The sequence below is a fragment of the Martes martes genome, assembly GCF_963455335.1.
Source record: "Martes martes genome assembly, chromosome: 18".
NCBI lineage: Eukaryota > Metazoa > Chordata > Mammalia > Carnivora > Mustelidae > Martes > Martes martes.
Genome location: NC_137906.1, coordinates 1,854,872 through 1,867,772, shown reverse-complemented (window position 1 = coordinate 1,867,772; position 12,901 = coordinate 1,854,872).

The following is a 12,901-nucleotide window of genomic DNA, read 5'->3' as shown; positions in this document are numbered from 1 at the left end:
CTACGAAGTAGGTAAAAAAGTTCCCCCTTTTTATCTCTGATTTAGTAATCTGAGCCTTCCCTATTTTCCCTTTTGGTAACACTAACTAATGGTCGTGTGTTTTGCTGATCTTTTCAAAGAACTAAACTGATTTTTCACCTGTCTTCCTGTTGTCTGTTTACTCGGACATGCCCTCCGTCCTTGTATTTCCCTCCTTCCTCTGACTTGGGCTTACCTTCCTCTTCTTTTTCTGGCTTTTTAAGGTGGAAGGGTACATAACTGATTTGAAGCCAATATTTTTTAATGTATGCATTCCCAGCTTTAAATTCCATCCTAAACACTGCACTCACTGAATCTCAGACATTTTGGTGTGTTACCGTTCCATTTTCATTATCTCAAAGTATTTTCTAATGTCCCTTATGATTTTTCTTTGACCCATTTGTTATTTAAGAGTATGTTGTCAAATCTCCAAACTTATAAATGTTCCAAATTTCCTTCCTTCTGACTTCTAATTTCACTTCACTGTAGTCAAAGAACATAGTGTGGTTTTGACTTTTTTACATTTACTTAAGCTTGTTTTATAACCTAACAAATGGCTTTACTGGAAAATGTTCCATGTGTGTTTGATAAGAATGTATATTGTGACATTGGGTAGGGTGTTCTATGGATGCCTAACAGGTTTACTAGTGTTTTCAGGTTTTCTATTTCCTTGTGCTCTGCTATCTAGTTTTTGTTCCATTAATGAAAGTTGGTTATTGAAGTCTCCAAGTGTGGAAGGAAAATCATATATTTTCCCTTCAGTTCTGTCAGTTTTGTTTGTTCGTGTATTTGGGAGCTTCCACTTTGGAACTTAATATATTTACTTTTTTATCTTTTAGGGGAGTTGGTCCTTTTTTTACTATATCGTTTTTTGTCTGTAGTAACAACTATTGTATTCATATCTATTTTGTTTGATATTAATATAGCCACTACAATTCTCTTTTGGGTTAGTGTTCGCCTGGACTGTTTTTGTTACTTTGGTAAAAATATACGTAGCAGTTACCATTTTTAACTGTACGACTAGTGGCATGAAATTAATTCACAATGTTTTGCTTGCCATCATCCTCTATTTCCAGAATTTTCTCATCATCCCAAGCAGAAACTCTGTATTCTTTATTAAATAATAGCTCTCCATTCTTCCAGTCCACAGTAACTTGTGTCTCTATGAACGTGCCTTCTTTATACTTCACATAAGTGGATTCATACAATATTTGTCCTTTTGTGTCTGGCTTCTTCTGCTTAACATAATGTCCTCAAGGTTCGTTGTGTTGTAGCATGTATCAGAATTATATTCATTTTTATGGCTAGATAATGTCCGATACATATCATTTATCCATTCATGCACTGATGGACTCTTGGGTAATTTCCATTTTGTGGCTTTGTGAATAGTGGTGCTATGAACATTAATGCACAAATATCTGTTAGAGTCCTTGCTTTCAGTTCTTTTGGATAGAAAACTAGGAGTGGAGTTGGTGGATCACATGGTATTTAACTTTTGGGGGAATTGCCAAACTATTTTCCACAGTGGCTGTACCATTATCCATTCCCAGCTGCAGGGTATGAGGGTTCCAATTACTCTACATTCTCAGCGACACTTGTTATTTTCTGTTTAATTGATAATGGCCATCATACCGAATGCGAAGTGGGATCTCGTTGTTTTGACTCGCTTTTCCTTCATAACTCATGATGTTGAGCATCCCTCCATGTGTTTATTGGTTATTTGGGTATCTTCTTTGGGGATGTGTCTATTTATGCCTTTGCTCATTTTTAAATTGGGTTGTTTGGTATTTGGTCTTTAGTTGTAGGGTTTTTAAAAATATACATATTCTGATTATTAATCTGTTATTAGAGATAAGCTTTGCAAACACAGTCTCCCATTCTATGGGTTGTATTTTTACTTTCTTGATAAGATGCAGACAATTTTTGAATTTTGTTGAAATCTAGCTTACTTATTTTTTCTTTTGTTGTCCATGAAATTGGTGTCATATCTGAGAAGTCATTGCCAAATCCAGTAACATGAATATTTTCCCTATTTTTTCATCTAAAAGTTTGATAGTTTAACTCTTAATTTTACATCTTTGATCCATTTTGAGTTAACTTTCGTATATGATATATGGCGAGGATCCAACTCCAATCTTCCGCATGTGGATATTTACTTTTCTCTACACCGTTTGTTGAAAAGACTGTTCATTCCTTATGAATGGTGTCGGCATGCTTGCCAAAAAGTCAATTAACTGTGTATGTGAAGATTTATTTTGAGAGTTAGTTATTTTATTTCATTGGTCTATATGTTTATTTTTATGCCAGAACCATACCTTTAATAACTGTAGGTTTGTAGTAAGTTTTGAAGTAATTTTTTCTACTTGGGTTCCCTGAGGCTCCATGATTTATGAATGCTTTTCTCATTTTTGAAAAAAAAAACCCACCATTGGGATTTTGATTAGGGATTGCATTAAATTACTCATATCTTATTTAATTTCTTTCACCATTTTTGTAGCTTTTAATGTAAAAATATTTTACTGATTTCATTTCATTTATTCCTAAGTATTTTGTTCTTCTTGATGTTATTGCAAATAGAATTGTTTTCTTTCTCTTCCTCTTGAATTACTCAGTGCTAGGGTATAAAAATACAACTGGTTTTTGCATGTTCATTTTATATCATTCAACTTTGCTGAATTAAATTATTAGCTCCTACAGTTGTGTATGTCTGTATGTGTGTAATCTTCAGAGTTTTTACTTTATGTATCTTCTGTGAACAAAAATAATTTTACTTCTTTTCCAATTTGGATTCATTGTATATTTTCTTTCTTGCCTAATTCCTCTGGCTAAAACTTCCAATAGTATATTGAATAGAAGTGATGAAAGCCAATATCCTTGTCTTGTTCCTGATTTTAAAAGACAAGCTTTAGTTTTTCACCATTGAGTGTAATGTTAGCCGTGAGTTTTTCATACAAGGCCTTTTTCATGATTGAGGTAGTTCCCTTCTGTTCTTAATTTTTTTTTTTTAAATCATGAAATGGTTTTGAATTTTACCAAATGCTTTTTCTGCATTTATTGAGATGATCATGTGTTTTCTCCTTCATACTATTAATGTGGTATATTACATTGATTGGTATTCATATATTGAACCACCCTTGCATTCAAGAATAAATTATACTTAGTTATGGTGTGTAATCACTTTAATATACTGCTGAATTGGCTGAACTAGTATTTTCTTATGGGGATTTTTGCATTAGTATTCATCAACGATATTGGTCTGTAGAGTTTGTGTGTGTGCTTGCTTTGCTTGGCGTTGGTATTCAGGAAATGTTTGCTTCATAAAATGAGTTAGGAAGTATTTTGTCCTCTTCAGTTTTTTAGAACATTATGAAAAGGGTTTAGGCTAATTCTTCTTTAACTGCCTTGTAGAATTTGTAAATCCATCCGCTCTAGGTTTTTATTCGTGGAGATATTTTTGATTGCTTGTTTAATCTCCCTCCTGTAGCTTTTGGTCCATGCATATTTATATTTCTTTATGAGTCAGTCTCACAAATTATGCATTTCTAGGAATTTCTCTGCTTCTTTTAGGTTATCAAAATTGGATATTAACAATTGTTCATAGTTTGCTCTTATAACCTTTTCTATTTATGTAAAATTGGTCATAATGTTCCCATTTTAGCTTCTGATTTTAGAAATTTTAAACTTCACTCTCTTCTTTTTGTGGTCCATCTAGCTAAAAATTTGTCCATTATAAAACATCTTTTCACAGAACCAGCCTTTGGTTTCATTGTATTTCTACATTATTTCTCTACTCTCCATTTCATCTGTCTTTGTTCTAGTTGTAATTATTTCCTTCCTTCTACTTTTGGGCTTATTTTACTCTTCTCTTTTCAGTGCTTTGAGATGTAAGTTAGGTTATTGGTTGAGATCTTTTTTCTTTTTTAATGTGTGTGTTTACAGCTGTAAATTTCCCTTTTAGCACTGCTTTTGCAGCACGCCATAAATTTTGGTATGTTGGGTCTTCACATTCATTTGTCTCAGTATATTTTCTAATTTCCCTTGTGATTCGTTTCTTGAAATTGGTTGTTTAGAGTGTGACGTTTAATTTCCTCATCATCGTGAATGATCAAGTTTTCCTTCCTCTACTGATTTAGTTTTGTTCCACTGTGATTACAAAATATACTTTTTATGATTTCAAGTTTTAAAAATTTATGAAGACTTGCTTTACATCCTAACATATGTTTAAGCCTGAATAATGGTCTATGTGCACTTGTGGGAAAAGTGTATCCTGCTCCCGTTGGGTGTAATGTTCTGTATGTGTCCGTTAGGTCTACCCAGTGTGTTGTACTGCTCAAATCCTCTATTTCCTTGTTGATCTGTGTGGTTGTTGGGTGCATTATTGAAAGTGGGATACTGAATTCTCCAACTATTATTAAAGAACTGTCTATTCCTTTCTTTAATTCTGCTTTTCTCTCTCTCTCTCTCTTTTTTTGTTTTTTTTTTGTTTGTTTAATATGTTTGAGGACTCTGTTATTAGGCCTGTATATGTTTATACTTGTTATATCTTCTTGATGTATCAGACATTTTATCAATATATTATGATCTTCTTTGTTTTTGTAAACTTAAAAAATTAAATCTTACTTTTTAACTTAAAGCCTATTTAAATCCTTACATTAGTATAGTGAGCCAGCTCCCTTTTGGATACTATTTTCATAGAATATCTTTTTTCATTCTTTTGCTTCAGTCTCTTTATATCCTTTATTTATTTTATGTGTCACATATGTTTTTTTGTTCTTCACTTCCTCCGTTATTTCCTTTTTTTGTTGCTTAGTTTTTTTTATAGTGTACTGTTTTGATTCCCTTGTTTCATTTTCTTTCTTTATATATTTTTTTAGTTCTTTTCTTAAGAATTACTTCAGGGTAATAATAAATATCTTAAGCTGGTAATATCCTAGACTGAATAATAAAAAAATTGGTTTCAATAATATATACCCTGTTTTTATATATTCCCTTCCCTCTCCATATTTTTATTGTCAAAAATTATGTCTTCATATACTGCATGCCCAGTGACATGGGTTTATAATTATTATTTTATGCCTATTATTTATTGCTTATTAAATCATATAGAAGAAATAGAAGTTGCAAACCATACCAAAAGTACAATAATACTGTATTTCATATTTACCCGTGTAGCTAACATTACTAGTATTCTGTTTTTTATAGCTTCAAGTTAATATTCAGTGTTCTTTCAATTGCTCATGAAGGCCTCCTTTTAATACTTCTTACACGGCGCCCACTAGTAATAAGATTCTTCAGCTTTTGATTAACGGAAAATATCTGGGTTTCTTCATTCTTAATAGATAGTTTTGCTACATGCAGAATTCTTGATTGACAGACATTTTCCCCTTGGGTTTTAAAAGAGAATCATCTGAGTGGTCTCTATCCTTTATGGTTTCTAAGGAGAAATCAGGTGCTAATCTTATTGGCAATTCCTTGTATGTGACGAGTTCTCTCTTACTGCTTTCAAAATTCTCTTCTTGTCTTTGAATTTTGACAGTTTGGGTATGATGTTTCTTGATGTGGGTCTCCTTGATTTTGCCCTCCTTGGAGGTGGCTGAGGTTCCTGAATGTTGATATTCATGTTTTTCCTCAGATTTGGGAACTTTTGGACCATTCTTTCTTCAACTGTTTTTCCTTCTCCTGTCTCTCTCTTCTCCGTCCGCGGCTCTCACAGGGCATACATTGGCATGTTTGCTGGAGTCCTACAGGTCTCTTTGGCTCTGTTCATTTGTTGTTGTTGCTGTTCTTTTTTTCTGTTCCTCAGACTGTACAGTTTTAAAGTTTTTATCTCCAAGTTTGCCAATTCTTTCATCTGCCAGTTCTGTTGTTAAACCCCACCAGTGAGGTTTTCATTTCAGTTATTAGACTGTTCATCTCCAGACTTTGATTCCTTTTTATAATTTCTCTTTAATGATGTTCTTCTGTTGTTCATACACTGTTTTCTTGATTTCCTTCAATTTTTTGTCCATGGTTTTCTTAGCTATTGAACCTAGTTAAGTCAATTGATTTAACAATCTCAGACTAATATTTCCAATATCTGTGATTCTTCAGGGATTGTTTCTGTCAAATTCTCTTTTCCCCTCTGAATGGACCAAACTTTCCTGTTTCTTTGCATGTTTTGTAATTTTTGGTGGGAACTAGACATTTGCAGTATTATGTCATTGAAACTCCAGAGATCTAATTCTCCCCTTCCTTAGAGATTGCCAAATCTGGCTTTGTTGAGGGCCGTAGACTTCAATTTGTGACTTTTCCAAAATATATTTCCAAAGTGTGTATTTGTTGTTGTATGTGGTCACTGAAGTTTCTGCTCTGTCATCTCTATAGTCAGTGGCCTGACAAAAATTTCTTTCAATGTCAGGGTCCAAAAAGGGGAAGTAATCTCACAAGTACTATCTCTTTAAATTCCCTGGGAACCATTTTCATCTGTGAGGTTTGAAACAACAGCCAGCCTCTGTGCTGGCCCCTAGGCATCAAAAGCAAATATCAAAATCTAAAACACACAACCCTGATATTTGGAGGACAAGATTCTCACTGCCCATGTTGGCTCGAAGAAGTCACACCCAGAATGCGGATGCTCTTCCCACAGCTGCCTGCTGTGGGGCTGGGGGTAACCGCTATGCAGAAGGCTATAATTAACTAGAATTTATTGAAGTTTACTACCTTCTTTAGCAAGCACTTCTATGGACACCTCAAATGTTCAAGTAGATGTCAGGGTTCTAAACTAGTTATTTCAGACAGTTTCTGCCAGCTCAATATTTGTTTAGGTGGAAGACGGATTTCTGGATCTCCTTACTCCTCATGTTCTGTGATACCCTACATGGGATAACTTTTTACATTCTTTTACTTTTCATTTGTAACTTTGAATCTATAACAAGTCTCCTGCAGATAGCCTATAGGTGGATCATTTTTCTAAATTCATTCTGCCAATATCTACCTTTTAGAGAGTTTAATCCATTTATGTTTGATGTACTTACCAACAAGGAAGAACCTCTGTTATTTTAGTACTTACTCCTCTATGTCTTTCTTGTTCCTAAATCCTCCATTACTACCTGCCTTCTTTTGTGTTAGAGATGAGTTCCCAGGACCCCATTTTAATTCCCTTATCATTTGTTTTACTATATTTTGGGAATATTTTCTGAGTGGTTTCCCTGGGAATTGCAGTGAATGTCTTAATTTATAATAAACTAGGTCAGATTAATACTGACTTAGTTTCGATAATATATGAAAACCTTGCTCCTATAATATCTTGGTTCCCCCAGGCTATCATTTTTGCAAATTATACCTTTACACATTATGTGCCCATCAGTATAGATTTACAATATCGCCTTCATGCAGTCTTCTAAATCAGAGAGAAAAAAAGGAAACAACAAAAATGCATTTATACTGTCTAGTTTCTGTAGCTACAGAATTTGCAATTGAGGTTTTTTTCCTTTCAGCACTTTGAGTATATCGTACTGTTAGCATTTGGCCTTCATGGTTTCTGATGAGAGACAGACTGTTGGGCCCCAGTCTGTGTTCCCCAGCTGAGGTCAAGGAGAATACACCAAACGTCTCTGGGATGGAGAGTCCCCATGAAGCCAGAGTCATTCCCGTAATCAAATTGTGCTGTGAGGGGCTCATGTTCCACATCGGTTTTCACACTGAAGGTTTCTGTCCTGACCAGTGGGTGTAAACTGATTCTCCGGGCTTCAGAATGTGACATGCGGTAATATGTGCTCGCAGTGAGGACACTTGAGAAACGGCTCGGGGCTCAAACACCCTCATAAAAACTCTGAAGTTTCCAAACTTGCTGAGAGAAGTGGTCTTGCCAAAATGAGTCGACCAAATAAATTTCACTTTTTTTTTTTAACCTCTGGGAAGGGAGTTCAAAGCATATTATTTTAGAAAGTCAAGCAAAGAAAATTCGCTCCAATGATATGGCTGTTTGATTTTATCCTTCTTAAGTAAGATAAACCCTTCCTTTGTGTGGGCTGATGCTGAGCATCTGGCCAACATTCTATTTGGGCTTAATAGGACAGATGACCTCGGAGCTTCCCGGACTCGAAACAAGCAAGCGGCGGAGGTTGCTGAAGTCAGAGCAGTTCAGTCTTCCAGAAATCACAGAGGAACCTCAAGTTACAGAGGAAAACCGCAGGAGTTCAACTTGATTTCAACCTTCACATTTCCTGGAAATCATTTGTGAAAACCCGGGTTTGGCAATGCATCTGCGAAGTCATTGAGCCAAGGTCGGGATGAGCAACGTGTGTGGTGGGCCGGTGGGCTCGTGGCTGGGAGTCCGATCGGCCGCTGCTCGGGAGCGCGTGTGGTGAAGGGGGCCCAGTGGGGCAGCGATCTCGGCCCGGCGCTCTGATCCCACAGCCGCCACCGCTGCCTGTTCGGAGCCCGGGAAGTCCCCAGAGTGGCCCCCCCCCCGTGTTCTGGGAAGTTGGCGGCTACAAAGGAACACTGGTGGTCACCGGCGGAGACAGGCCGCGGCCTTCTCTCTTGCCACAAGGTGAAGGAAGACGAGCAAGGGAAAGGGTTGAAAACAAACCCGTTCCGGTGGCCGCCTTCTTCTCCAGCTGTTCCAGGGCGGACAGACCAAACCGCCACTGGCTTTTCTGCGGCACAAGCTGTTGAGCGCAGACCCCCCGCCTGCTGTCGGAAGTCTCACACCCGGTGACTCCTCCCGCGCTCCTCAAACCGGGAGCCTGGGTGTGCTTTAGCCGCTCTTCTCCATCGAGCCACGTACCCAGTCAGCCAGCAGGCGCCGTGGAACTCCTGTCCCCAGCTCTCTAGGTCCTGCCCTCCTTCTCCGTCCCCGCTCGCAGCTCCCCGGGCCGCCATCACACGTCTCCCCGGGTTAACGCGATTGCTCAACGAGTCCCTCGGCCAAGTCCACCACGCCTTGGGTCTGCACATGCTGATCCCTCTGCCCGCGGTGCACTGGCCCCCTCTGCCCGGCTGACTTCTTTGTCTTGCCTCTCGAAGAATTTCCCTCCAAAAAACATAAACAGGGGCGCCTGGGTGGCTCAGCCAGTTAAGCGTCTGCCTTTGCCTCAGGTCAGGATCCCAGGGTCCTGGGATCGAGCCCAGCTCGGGCTCCCTGCTCAGTGGGGAGTCTGCTTCCCCCTTTGCCCCTGCCTCTCCCTGTGCTCATTCTCTAAAATAAATAAGTAAATAAAATCTTGAAAAATCTTAAAATATATTTAAATATGAACGGGAACAAGCAATTTCAAGAAGGTGATCATATCAGAAGTGGGGGGAGGGAAAATGACAGACACGAACCGGTAGCCGCGGCACTTCGGGCTCTGATTCTTAAGAGAGGGAGGGAAGTGGAAGGGAGGGGAGCATAGGAGCAGGGCAGAGAAATCTCAGAGCACTGACGTCTCTTACATGCGCTGGATAGGTACACTGTTGTCTGTTTTACATGTGCTTGAAATATTTTTTTCTTTTTTTAAATTGTGTTATATTAGTCACTATAAAATACATCATTAGTTTTTGATGCAGTGTTCCAAGATTCGTTGTTTATGCACCACACCCAGTGCTCCGTGCAATCCGTGCCCACCTTAATACCCACCACCAGGCTCACCCATCCTCCCTAACCCCTCCCTTCCAAAACCCTCAAGTTTGTTTCTCGGGGTACACAGACTCTCATGGTTCATCTCCCCCTTGGATTTACCCCACTTCATTTGTCCTCTCCTTGTCCTAATGTCCTCCGTGTTATTCCTTATGTTCCACAAGTAAGTGAAACCATATGATAATGGACTTTTTCTGCTTGACTTATTTCACTCAGCATAGTCCCCTCCAGTCCCGTCCATGTTGATACAGAAGTTGGGTGTTCATCCTTTCTGATGGAGGCATCATACTCCATAGTGTACATGGACCACATCTTCTTTATCCATTCGTCTGTTGAAGGGCATCTTGGCTCTTTCCACAGTTTGCCTATTGTGGCCATTGCTGCTATGAACATTGGGGTACAGATGGCCCTTCTTTCACTATATCTGTATCTTTGGGGTAAATACCCAGTAGTGCAACTGCAGGGGCATAGGGAAGCTCTATTTTTAATCTCTTAAGGAATCTCCACACTGTTCTCCAAAGTGGCTGCATCAACTTGCATTCCCACCAACAGTGGAAGAGGGTTCCCCTTTCTCCACATCCTCTCCAACACCCGTGGTTTACTGTCTTGTTGATTTTGGCCATTCTCACTGGTGTAAGGTGGTATCTCAGTGTGGTTTTGATTTGAATTTCCCCGATGGCTAGTGATGATGAACATTTTTTCATGTGTCTGTTAGCCATTTGTATGTCTTCTTTGGAGAAGTGTCTGTTCATGTTTTCTTGCCATTTTTTGGCATGATTATCTGTTTTGTGTGTGTTGAGTTTGAGGAGTTCTTTACAGATCTTGGATATCAGCCCTTTGTCTGTAGTGTCATTTGTGAATATCTTCTCCCATTCCATGGGTTGCCTCTTTGTTTTGTTGAGTGTTTCCTTTGCTGTGCAGAAGCTTTTGATCTTGATAAAGTCCCAGAAGTTCATTTTCGCTTTTGTTTCCTTTGCCTTTGGAGACATATCTTGAAAGAAGTTGCTGTGGCCGATGTCGAAGGGGTTACTGCCTATGTTCTCCTCTAGGATTCTGATGGATTCCTGCTTCACGTTGAGGTCTTTTATCCATTTCGAGTTTATCTTTGTGTATGGTGTAAGAGAATAGCCGAGTTTCATTCTTCTATGCATAACTGTCCAATTTTCCCAGCACCATTTATTGAAGAGACTGTCTTTTTTCCGCTGGATATTTTTTCTTGCTTTGTTGAAGATTATTTGGTCAGAGTTGAGGGTTCATATCTGGGCTCTCTACTCTGTTCCACTGGTCTATGTATCTGTTTTTGTGCCAGTACCATGCTGTCTTGGTGATCACAGCTTTGTAGTAAAGCTTGAAATCAGGCAACGTGAGGCCCCCAGCCTTTTCTTTTTCAACATTTCCTTAGCGATTTGGGGTCTTTTTTGGTTCCATACAAATTTTAGGATTGTTTTGTACCAGAACTTTGAAAAATGCCACTGGTATTTTGATCGGGATGGCATTGAAAGTATAGATTGCTCTGGGCAGTATAGACATTTTAACAATGTTTATTCTTCTGATGCATGAGCATGGAATGCTTTTCCATCTTTCTGTGTCTTCTTCAATTTCTTTCATGAGTGTTCTGTAGTTCCTCGAGTACAGATCCTTTACCTCTTTGGTTAGGTTTATTCCAAGGTGTCTTACGGTTTTTGGTGCTATTATAAATGGAATCAATTCTCTAATAGCCCTTTCCACAGTTTCATTGTTAGTGTATAAGAAAGCCACTGATTTCTGTACATTGATTTCATATCCTGCCACATTACTGAATTGCTGTATGAGTTCTAGTAATCTGGGGGTGGAGTCTTTTGGGTTTTCCATATAAAGTGTCATGTCATCTGTGAAGAGGAAGAGTTTGACTTCTTTGTCATTGTGAAAACCTTTGATTTCTCTTTGTTGTCTGATTGCTGTTGCTAGGACTTCTAGTACTACGTTGAACAGTGGCGAGAGTGGGCATCCTTGTCGTGTTCCTGATCTCAGTGGGAAGGCTGTCAGTTTTTCCCCATTGAGAATGATATTCGCTGTGGGTTTTTCATCGATGGATTTTATGAGGAATGTTCCCTCTATCCCTATACTTTGAAGAGTTTTAATCAGGAACAGATGATGTGTTTTGTCAAATGCTTTTTCCGCATCAGTTGAGAGGACCATGTGGTTCTTCTCTCGTATTGATCTGTTCTTTCTCATTGACTGATCTGCGAATGTTGACCCAACCTTGCGTCCCAGGGATAAATCCCACCTGGTCATGGTGGATAATTTCACAATTTAAAAAAAATATGTTTTGACATGAGTGATGCCCCTCCTTTGTATTGCTGTGATTTTCTGCGATGAATCCTTCCACAGGGCTTTTGACCCTGGGCTATAGTCCCAGGCTGACTTGTCTGTTCCTTCTACTAGGCTACAGGCTCCCGGTGTCTTGTCTGTGTTTCTCTCTGCACCTGTTAGTGCCTGGCCGACACTTGCCAGTTACCCAAAGCGTCGCTAAAGCACAGGCCCCATGATGAAGGCTGGGGTTACACGGCGGGGTTGGCGATCGACAGGTGTTGAGGGAGACCTTGCAGAGGTAAGAGGAGGGAGCGGTGTAGGGCAGGGGCAGAACTGCCTCCGTCCCAGCCCAGGAGGGCTCTGCGTTATGCCTGTGAAGACCTCGATCCCTGGGGAGACCAAGCTCAAGGGCCGGTTGCTCTGGCTTTCGGGGAGGCTGACAGGAGAGCCAGAGGCGAGCCCCGTTCTTGGGCACCAGATGCCGGCTTCACGAAGCCGCAGCGGCTGGACCGAGCTTCTCAAAGAGGATGGAGAATTCCTACACAGGCGGGAAGGCCTAAGACACCACCAGACACGGAAACGCAGGCTTGCCCGATTTTGACAGAGGCACGGGAACCAGGGCGCAAGGATGGGGGTGGAGGGAGGTGACGGGGCGATGCCGAGCACGGGGACCTCGCGGCGCCAGCGGACTTGGACATCTGGGCAGTTTGAGGCGGTCCGGTTTATTCATCTAGCGGCTATTTGCTGAGGACTGACTATGTGCCGGGCACAACATTAGGAGCTGGAAATAAAGCGATGAGCAAGAGGAGCTGTTGTGTGGCTGAGAAGCTCGGTTCGGTTGCACGGCAGAGGTCATTTGTTCACGATTACAAACGCCCTGGAGTCTGCATAGCCCGCCCTCCCCCCGCCTGCACACAACCCCCCGGTCCCCCCTTACCTGATGGCACCGCAGACACCTCCCGGGCTTCCCCCACCCAAGTTCCCTTTTCTCCA